We start from the raw sequence: 11,040 nt of genomic DNA on the forward strand, positions 1-11,040 counted from the left end.
AGGCATTAATTCCTAATTGCTCAACTAATTTCTGTATTTGAAAAGGAAGAAGGATGTAAAGGATGTTTACCGCACCCACATGCCATTGACCTTAAGCCTTGATGTCTAAAGATGAAAGCAAGTAGGAAGGAAAAAGTTTGGTTTGCTTTCAAAGGCAGAGCTTTGTATTTGTATCACGAACCCACAAACAGAGCAGGAGAGAAAATCTCATTGAAGCTTCATGACATTGCAGAGATGGTACAAAGTTTTGCCAAGAAAAAACAATGTTTTTGTAGAAGAAAACTAAAATCTGTCATTTGTAGAAATTGAGTTTTCCAATTAAAACATGATAAATTTTGGGGAACAAATTTAATGCTTTTTCTTTGGCTGGATTAATAAAATCAACTAGCCTAAGTACAACGTCCTGATCAATCTGATGGGAGAGGACATCTCTGCTCCCCAGCTCATGGTGGAGCAACCTGTCCTGCTGAATCCAGCTTGTCCTCCTCTTAGAGGTTTGTCCTGGAGCAGCCAAGGACAGAGCAGAGGGGTGGGGATGGGGAAATGGAGAAGGCATTCACCAAGCTTGGAGGTAGGATGAAGCAAGGACTGAGGGAGGTGCTCATCCTCTGTACTAGCTTTACCACTCCCATGCCTTCCTTTCCAGGGTGCTGATTTCACACTGATTCAGAGAGAAACAAAACAAGGCAGAGAAGGAGTAAGAGAAAACTCTCTATCTGCACCCCTCTCCGTTCCACACGGGTCCTGGAGAGATGGGGTTGGAGAGGCAGAAAGTGGTGCAGCTTACTCCAAGCCTCTTAAGAGGCTGTCAAGGGTCACAGGCTCAAATTTTACCTGTGTTGTTTGGACTCTGCTCACTCCTGCCTACACACAGTCTTTTCCCCAGTTAGCTCACTGCCATGCCCTCCACTCTACCTAGTAAATTAAGAAGGGGACAGATTTTAGAAAGACGTGGGTCAATGTGCAGGGAGGGAACTCAGTGATCAGACAGGAGCAAACAACAAAGATCCACACCCAAACCTCCCCTCTTCTGCCTCATCTGTGTACTTTTACTAACACCATCCCTGTAGTACTCAAGTACCATTTTAGATCCACACTTTGGTCCAACACACTAAAGAAAAGAGCTTCATTTCCCCATGCAGGAGAAGGATTTAAGGTATCAGTTCAAGTCTTCCTCATCCCCGCATCAGCAGGTTAGGAAAGGACAGCCCTTCTCTTCCTCCTCCTCCCCAAGCAGAGAGAGCAGGTGAAGCACGGAGAGAAAGAAGCAGCACCCCAGCTGCCTTCTGCAAGGCTCAGAGGACCAGCCTCCCTGCCCAGCCCTACCTGCAGAGGCTCCTCAGCTGCAGCTTCTCCCCAAAAGAGTGATGCAGAGCAGTCTGCAAGCAATCTCCCGGCACTTTTGCCCCCCAAGGGCTCGCAGCGGATATCTCCGATCCTCCCTGGCAGCAAAGGCGGCTGTGGGCGAGGCTGAGCGCTTACCTGCCAGGCAGACGGAGAGGGCTGGCTCCTGGAAGCCAAGCCTTGTTTTGAGGAGGAGACTTGGGTGTGTTTCGCCCTTCAGGGGAATCAAACAGGTTTCTCCATTCAGAGGACAAGGTCTCCCCTCCCTGTAAGCTCTCCTCTACATTCCTCGCATTCTCCAGCAAATGCCATGTTCCCCAGCCCTGTGCTGCAATGGGGCAGCAGAGATCAACCCCCCAGCTCTCACCCCACTGAATTTCTTTTCAGGCCAAGCATTACCAGACAGGCTTGCCCCACAGGAAGAGGGAGCAGGAACCCCCCTGCTACTCAGGTACCGGCAAGCCCTTGAGTCTCAGAGCTGCTTACAGCAGTGGTACCCAGGTAGCATCGGGAACTGGCACCGCAACTAGCACTCAACAGTGATTGTCTAGTTCTAACTAATTAAATGAGGTACACAGGTGTGATTATCACTATTCACTGCAGAGGAAATTGCCAAGTACTCTCATCTTCCTCAGTTTATTTCCCCTTCTAATTACTGTGGTCACTGCAAGATCCCCGAGGCCCAGCTTTGGTGAGTCTCTGAATGGACACAGCAAGACCATTGGATACACTTTTTGACAATTCCTAAAGACCGGTGGTTGGGGCTGTGAGTTTAGAGCACTTCTGAGAAGTCAGAGCTTCAGCCTGGGACTGCCACAGGTCGGTAAGAAGAAAGTGATGAAAATCCAACCAGGTATCTGTCAGGACTTCTCCCCACCTCTGCACCCACCAGCACACACTTTCACCTGCCCCTGTGAACTGATCAGAAGTAACACCGAGTCCGTCGTAGATGAGCTGCCGGAGAGAAGCGCTCCTGCGCTCTCCTCGCAGCTCTGCAACAGATCTGCTGTAGAATGGTGAGCAAACCACCAGCGGGCTGGGATGTGCTATAACAGGGCCAATAACCCATCCCTGGCTCCCAGCGGCACAGCAAAGATAACGTCTGAAAAGCCCTGATGTCAACGTTGTTACTCCAGTCTCAGATCTTTCTCTCTGATCCACTCATGCTGCAACACCAGGAGCAGCGCAGGCTTAGATGAGCTTTCTTCCCCAGAGGCTGCTGGTGATCCCAGCTGGGATAAGCACGGGAGAGAAGACATAATATTCACAAAGCTGCACCCTGAGCTCAGAGTGGGCTCAGAGGGGTGTCCAACTCAGGAAAATTTAAGATATTTAAAGCGGGCTGTTTAAAATGCAGCCCAGACCCTACCTCAGTAAAGCATCCTCTGCTTCAGGGTTCCAGCTGACAGCGCAGCTTTATTTTCAGTAACCCCTGAGTCATCCCATCGTTTGCTGAAGGTTGGTTCAGGTTCTTTCCTGAAATAATAGTGACTAATAGCCTGGCCAGCCTTTTGGGTACAATAGGTCCTCTGCCAAGCAAGCAGAAGGGACACCCCAGGGTCTAAGGACTATGCTTTTTTTTCCAAGTGTGAACACACTGTTCCACAATGAATGTTAAAAAAAAAAAAAAGCACCTATTATGAGCACCTTAATATTAAACACCAAAAGAAATGGATAAGGAGATCCGAAAACAATACATACAGAAGCTGAGTGTTGTTTTACTAGATACAGACAACTATTTTGTTGAACTGGCACATATGCAGGCTAAAACATTAGCTGTCTATCAGCATTGCTCTCTTTCTCAGAAGAAAGGAACACAGCAATGAATTGTTTTTCTAATTAACTAAGAGGAGATAGGTGCAGTATTAAATAACATTTTGTTATTAGCTTGAAAATACAGGTCCAAGCATATGTACAAAACTTCCAAAGACAGGTTGTAAAGTCAGGGGTGTGGTGGCAAGGTAGAACAGCAGAGAATGTATTTCTGAGCTGGCAGCTCCACCACAACAGCTTGGGTGCACAAGTTTTTAGTGAAAGACACGCGGCACAGCACGTAGCCTATTGAGATACAGAAAAATGCCATGCAAGTTGCTTCTCCTCCATGACATGAACTACCATTCAAGCCCAGTCAAACTCAACTCTCTAAAGTCTTCTCAATCTTCAGCCTCCATGTTCAACCTCCTGATGCCACCCAAAGCCCCACTGATTCAAGCAGTGACCTTATATAGCCTTCCTACACTTCAGGAGTCAGCTCCCTTGCCACTCTGGTCTGAAATCTGTATCAGTCCTACCCTGGGTTCTTCTGCTGTGCTAATCCTGCAGCAATGCTCCTCAGAGAAGGGACAAAAGGAGACATTTTATTTCACTTAATTTAGCCATGGTTTTCTGGTGCAAACACTACCCACATATTTTCAGCTGCTGGCTAACACAACTGTGAGATGTAAGGCTGTTGCACAGCACCACTCGAGTGAAGGAGAGCATTTGCCTACTCACTGCTGTACATCACACTGGCCACATGCAGCTTCTTGGGAGTAAAGCAAGAGGAGAGTCAGGGCTTGTCTGGGAAAGCCAAGAGAGAACTATGATACTGCTACAACTGCCACACATGGACAGCCTACATCGGAATAAAAGGGACTTTATTCTGCTGTATCTGCTTCCTCTTTCAGCTAATTTCCCATTTAAATGGTGTACAGTTTCATTTTATTTAAGAAGCCATGATTCACTTGTGAACTGCAGTCCTGGGGAGAGGCAGCACTACACAGCTTCTTCCCCTTATGTCCATGGTCCCTCCAGGGCCGAGGTACCCATGTCTCCTACAAGTCCGTTGCTCCACTGTGGCAACACCTGTGCTTCAGCTGGCACCTTTTATGAAAGGTACTGGCTTATCATTGCGATTAAACCTGAGATCTATCCAGCAGCTCCAGTTGTGTCTCTCTCATCTGTTTTGAAGCAGCATATCCCTTCACTTCAGGAGAGTTGCTTTCATTTGCAGTAATATAACTGCAAGGACAATCAAGCTCATGCATTTCAGAGACAAGGTCTGCACAGGAGGATCACCAAGGGCAACATCATGTCCCTAAAACACTGCACCCTTGTCACCATTTAGCACATGGCTGCCAAACACCACTTTCTGCAGAAAGAGTAAAGCAAGGAAACTCTTCTAGCCATGACTGTTGCTAAAGAGGGGCAGAGAAGTGGATCCTCCAAGGACAGCATGAATGCCATGGACCTCTCAGGGAGTAGATTTCCCAATTAACAGCAAGAAAGAAAGCGAGCACTTTTAAAAGTCTGCAAAGAAGGAAGTCTCAAGAACAGCTGTCTTCCAGGACTGGCAGAACATGAAAAGGGAACCTTTTATGTTTCTCACATGGACTAGGACAACACCAGGGGGTCTGAGACATTACACACCATGGGAAATGTAGTATATATGTATATACATGTTAGTATACAAGTATACTAATGTAAACCACAGCTTTGTCTTTTATTTCCCACTAAGGAGAGTAGGACAGGAATACACTTTTTTTTTTCTTTTTTCCCCTGTAAAAAAAGGCTTTTCATACTCTTTGTTCAGTTGAAAAGAACTGTGGCCAACCATGCAGACAGCTTACCTTGAACTGGAGATTTCCAGGGCTGTCGTGTCACCACAGTTCACAGTACTCCCATACTGCAAATAAAGCTCAGCAAGTACATCTGTGGTGCTCAGCAGCTTGAACGGTTAGGGACAATCAGTCCCAAACAAGTCTTTGTGGTTTTATCCCAATTAAGCTCTTAGATAAACCACTCTTTCCAAAGTATAGCTGGATGTCACTCACACCAGCAGGCACAGAAACCCTGATGGGTGTTTTTCTTCCTCATAATTACAGGAGCATATTCAGTTTTTAATGACATGGCATTTCAAAATCACAGCAGTGGCCAGAGGCAGAAGTTTTTTTGCCAGCAAGTGGCAGGCCTGTGTGACACCTGGAAGAGCACTGTGCCACAGGGCCACTGAATTGCAGCACCACGAGGTTGCTCCAGACCACAGGCTAAAAGACCACCCAGTAAGTCTGTAGGGGAAGTCAATTTACTTCACTTTAGGCACTTAACTGAGACAATCGGATCAGAAGCATCATCTCTCTAGCTTCTAGAAGAGGCTTAGGGATAAAGACTCCAGATTTATGTTAGGAATCCATTCAGTATGCAGTATGTGTGCGCGCCTGCACATGTGTGTGTAGGGGGAGTGCAACTGTGTCTTTCTCCTAATATATGTAATAACAACTACAGTCCCATACTACTTTGAAGCTAGCAAAACTGTAACTCTCAACACTGCAAGAAGTAGCAGCTTTTCCAGGCTAGCAGCTACAGGTTAAATAACTGACAAATTCATGATGCTTTGGGAGAAAGCCACCAAACTCAGCCTTACTGGCAAGACCATCTGGAAACAGCACAGTTAAGCTACATACCTCTGGAGCAAACCCTGCGTGTACTGAAGTAAACAACAACAAGTCCCTTATTTTCATCAGTCCAGGAGCAGAATTCAAAAGGGGCATTTTTTCCTCTGTACCAGGTTGAAACCAAGAGAGTCTGGCTTGAAACCCCCCCACACCCTGCTGCAGACCTGGACTCCCTCCTTGGGCCACGAGCCAAAGGTGCAGTTAAGACTGCCATCCAGGTGTGCTGGAGAAGACAGCCCAAAGCAGGAGGAACATTCTGTTGCTCTGTTTCAACAACACAACCTTCTCCAGGGACACATACACTCCTGCAGCAGGGGAGGAGGGAGGAGCCGGACGGAAGAGCTTTTTTTCCCCATCTCCAGTTAGGAAACATAATTTTTCTGTAAAAGCTGTAGGTAAATTTCAGCCTGGAGTATCTGACTTACAAGGAAATGGATTCTCCCTGAATCTCCTTTACGAGAAAAGCACAAGCACCTCTCATAAATATGTTTCACAGTTAGCACTGGTTGATGCTTGTTTCACTGCTGTTTATCTGCCTCCCTTATATTCTTAGTGCACTGCAAAGCAGATCTTCTGGGATCAGCAAGACATAAGAATTACATCACACAAGGAAGCTGCAGCCACATAAACCACTCACAGGCAGGAAAGAATGCCTAACAGCAAAAGATTTAAAGGATTCTGACCATTTATGTAAAAAAAAAAAAAAAAAAGAAAATTTTTTTTTCAAAGAAGAAACAGAATTCTCTTGACCATAGTTTAAGAGAACTATCCAGGAGAGAATGTGGCAAATATGAAGGGCACTTGCATCCAAGAAACAAAAACAGAAAAATTGAGGACGGAGCTGCAAACTAGATACTTTCCAATGAGAGTTTTGTGTTTGGGTGTGGACTAGTTTGGGGTTTTTTTGGAAGAGCAATGGGCATTAAACACTGCCAATGCTCTGAAACATCAACAGATGAGCTCTCTATTTTTTGAGGACCAGCAGATGTCCCAGAGGGGATCTCTTAGCCAAACCCCAGTAGATAAGCCATATAGGAGTAAGCACAGGAAAGCTCACAGCTAGCAGCATAGAAGGTCATGCTAGCAGGTTTGGCTGGCTGTGAACTGCAGTCATACCTATACCATAGTCTCTTCTTGCTACGGTAAGTCAGCCTGCTCTAAGCTCTCTTCTGCCATGGGCACACTGCTACCACTTCCAGAAACAGCCAGTTTAAAACTAGTTTGTGTAACTCTACAGTACGTTCCTTTCCAGAAGTGCAGTACACATACCTTCAGAAACAGTGATGTCTACAAGGTAGGAACCTGCTCAAGTCTCAAAATCCAGGCAGCCAATTTTATGGAAAGGTGATTGTACTGAGTAGCATAGCAATTCTTATCATTCCCATGACAGCAATGGACTTCTGCCCAGAGGCATGCAGCCTCACTGACCAGTCCAGCTTGTATTTGAACAGTTACTACAATATATTCTTAAATATTTTTTAGTATTTTCTAGTCATGAAAAATTAGTCAACACCACTGCAGAACACTGAACTCCATTGGAACATTTCCTGTTTTTTCGATAATACTTTCTCCTGTGTAACTATCTGGCCCCCATCCTTGCACCGAAGGTGGAACGAAGGTGACTAACCCATCAATTCTTTGCGCCTTTGCCTAGGTGACAGAAAACCAAAGCCTCAGTAGAGACTGAGCAGAGCTGTGATGAGTAGAAGGGTGTAAAACCACTACACCCATTTCTTACAAGGGAATCAAACTGGTTTTTCATGAGGTGTCATTACAAAGCACTGCCAAAATGCCAGACCTCACCTTCCTAATAGCAGGTAGCAGAACAGAATCATATATCCTTGACTATTTAGTGCTAGAATACAATAATCTCACCCATGGTCATGAAGACACACCTGCACAGGAGGTCAGGAGCTCTCAGCGCTGAGACAAAACGATCTTGTCAGCAAACGCAGAGCAAAAGAGAGGCTGTGGCTAAGTGCCAGCCTGATGGCATTGCTAAGACAGTAAAACAACATGTGCAATCAGGTAACAGGAACACCTCAAACACGCTCTGTTGCAAGTAGGGAGATGCTTATTTATTTCTCATCACCAGCTCAGCAAGCTTCCTCTGGGCTCTGAGGCAAACAAGTTGCTTTCCTTCTCCCATAATAAGGACCAAGTTGCACCATCACTTACATCTGTGGACCTGGCACTTTCCAAACGCTTGCACAAGCATTAGCAAAACTTGGTAAACAATTCTCTCAAGGAGCAGAGTCCAGCCCACTCATGCCATGTTTGGCTCTGCAGTGCTAGAAGGTGTGGAAACTTATACTAGTGCTTAGTGATCACTAGCATCAGCAGATTTTAATAACATATGTAAGGATCTACTGAATCAAAAGGTGCCCCTTTCAGTTTCACAAAAGGCTGCATTTGAACACTGCAATGCATCAGTAGGTCCCTGTATTTAGAAGTCACTGAAGGTACTGATCTTCCACAATGGTAACCACACGCTTGCGTGATGCAAACGTTATCCTCCACCTGATACCTCCTACAGATCCACCTCAGGCTTGACTTAAGTTTGCCTCCATGCCTTTTTGCTCACTGGACATGCAAGATAATTTCTGACCTGCTTTTTCATCAATCGCTCCTCTTACATGTTTAAAGCCAGCCTTTTTCCCTTTTGGCACTGATGTGTGTCTGGACAAGAGCTTCACCCACACTCTGAGGGCAAGACTGAAAGGTATTTCTTAACTGTAGCACTCCTCCTGTGCACATCCCCTTTGCAATTTCTCTGTAAGAGGGGAAATGGGGTTCTTGGTTACCTCAACTCCACCTAGAAAAGCACTTTTATACCTCTCTCTTTCCCTCCCTCTCCTTTCTCTAGGGTAAGCAACAGAAGATATCTCCTTTATCTCTCCCACTGCTTGTCAAACCAAAAACAGTCTCAGGTCAGCAAAATTAGGAGCTGCAGCAAGAAAAAGCCAGGAAAGCAAAGTGAGAGACAAGTTTGACAAGAGTGCTATAGGAAAGTCTTTGAAGTCTTTAGCAACTCTGGTTGAGCATTACTAAAAAACGACAGATTGCAACTACATTTGACCCTAGATATTTGGAAGGAAATTTTGATAATGGCAATTTTGCTTTGTAGCCTCCTGCTTGGTTGCTTGCTGATACACACACACACACACACACACAAGACAAAGGCTGCAAAGAGGTGGCATGACAAATAAATCACAGACAGGAAAGTACAGAAGGATCATATTGGCTTGCCCAGAAAACACAAGATGGGACTTATGCAGGTGCTTATTACGATGAGAAAATGAGTTGAGAGGAGGAGGATTGATCAAGGATAGAAGAAGCTATGGATAAAGCAAGGTTCCTCCTCTGTTGTGGCCAGGGGTATAGGCACAGCAATGCCTGTTTACTTCTGTTTTGGAAAACAGAAGCTAGTCTGCCTGCCAGAAGAAATGCTGGGAACTGACCTAATTATATAGGGAGTACCAAGTCAAACCAACTTCAGCATGATGCAATGCTTCTTTCCATGCCCAGCTCTGGGAAAATGCTCGCCCCCGTACAGGCAAACCTCTGGTTTACCCTTCTTGTATTAACCAGACACGTGAGGGAAACCATACTGCCTGCTGCTTTTTATCCAGCAGACTTGAACTTCCAGTGCCTCTTGTTTCTGTAGCACCTTCTGGTTGTTACCTTCACCTCTTAGCTTGACAGTCCTCCAAAGACACGGGAAGATGAGTAACCCTCCACTGGAACGTTGTCCAAGGACTGAGAGACAGCATTTTTGGGACTGATTGAAGCTGCAAGGCAGATCTAGCTGGGAAATGCCATCTAGAGGCCAAAATGTGCTTTTACCTATTTTTTATGTTTGACTTCCAAGCAATCATAGTGCTTGCTCCTTTCACTTCAGTACAATCCTATTCTCACACCACCTCTGTGCGAGGACAGTGTTATTCGCACTTCTCAGATGAGGAGCTGGAGTTCTCTGCTGTGCTGCACCATGAGTCCCAAAAGCAGTACCATCTTTTCTGTGCAGCACTGCATCTGAACTAGAACACACTGTCCTTCAGGGCTTTCTGTACTCACTGGCTTGGGTTTAGCAGCTACCTCTACTGCACATAGCAGAGATGCGTCTGAATTGTCCATTTTCACAAAAAGCCATTCTTCTAGTAACGAGCTACAAGTTTAGTGTCAGTTGACTACATTACAAAAACTAGAAGTGGGCCCAGCTTTACAGAAAGGAGCAAGGAACAAACATACTTCAGTCCTTCCTCACCCCTTAAAGCAGGTGAGATGCCTGGCCTTTTACAAAACCTTGGGAATAAAGCCATGTCTCTCAGCCAGGCGTGGTTTCACCATATGAGTGTTCCTTTTATATGTCACAATTTTTTTATTTATTTATTTTTTTAATTAGATGGGGCACTGGTACACACAGAAACAGTGAGGGAAGAAAGGGTCTTTCCATTAACACTGAATTTGTGCTGGCACATTGATGCATCACATGGAGGCTAACACAGCTCAGGTCTTTGAAAGCAGCATCTGTCTCCCACTGAAATGGGATATATGATGACACAAGCAGATTCCAGAAAACCTAGGAACCACAGGGCTTTTTTTTTTTTTTTTTTTTAAGAACACACTGCTGAAGAATTGCACTCTAGAATTCAAGCTTTAAATATTTAACCCTACAGGCTGGGGAAAAAAAAAGAAAAAAAAAAAAGGCCAAGATAGATGACTGGTGCAAACCAGAACTGTGTGAACTAGCCCAAGCAACTGGCTAGTATTTACTTCAAGATGAAGCAAAGCAAAGGTCAGTAAAACTAGCTAGCTGTTAAAGCAGCAAATAAAAATTTCCAGGAAAAAACAAGCCAACATAAAACTCTCCAGAAAACAGCCAGAAGTTAAAATAAAACTGATTTCTATAGGATTCTTGCAGCATATTGAGCTCCCAGATGAGGTTCATTGTGTGAGGCACTTCCCATACTTACGAAATTTGAAACACCAAAACTCCTCTAGAGCCAGGAACTAGCACGGAGGGAAGTTCCAACTCTAACCTAAACTCTTCATTTAGAAACAAAACAGAACTAAAGCACTTAAAAAGATTATAGGGTAAAGTACACTTAATATAACTGTCAAACTAAACAGCTTGGTCAACATAGAATTATGATAACCATTTTCTTGTGGAAAAGTTTTTTTCATGTACTAAGTGGTCAAAGCAATAAAAATCACCATTACCAGCAACAACATGTCAGGCAAGATGAGAGCTTTGTGCAGT

General features: G+C 44.9%; 1 protein-coding gene across 9 annotated transcripts in view; it reads right to left on the minus strand.

Annotated features, from left to right (window-relative positions):
• ZNF185 (zinc finger protein 185 with LIM domain) overlaps window positions 1–1,478 on the minus strand; it is a 51,536-nt gene extending 50,058 nt beyond the window's left edge. For 7 of the 9 annotated variants that reach the window (XM_069810831.1, XM_069810838.1, XM_069810836.1 and 4 more), the window contains exon 1: window positions 1,327–1,477. The gene's annotated coding sequence lies outside the window, so the exon portion shown is untranslated. Of the gene's footprint in view, window positions 1–1,326 lie in introns of all 9 variants that reach the window. The other 2 variants (XM_069810837.1, XM_069810834.1) reach the window with 1 other exon arrangement.
• Between the last annotated feature and the right edge of the window lie 9,562 nt (window positions 1,479–11,040).

Source organism: Haliaeetus albicilla, chromosome 23 (genome assembly GCF_947461875.1).
Source record: "Haliaeetus albicilla chromosome 23, bHalAlb1.1, whole genome shotgun sequence".
NCBI classification, from domain to species: Eukaryota; Metazoa; Chordata; class Aves; order Accipitriformes; family Accipitridae; genus Haliaeetus; species Haliaeetus albicilla.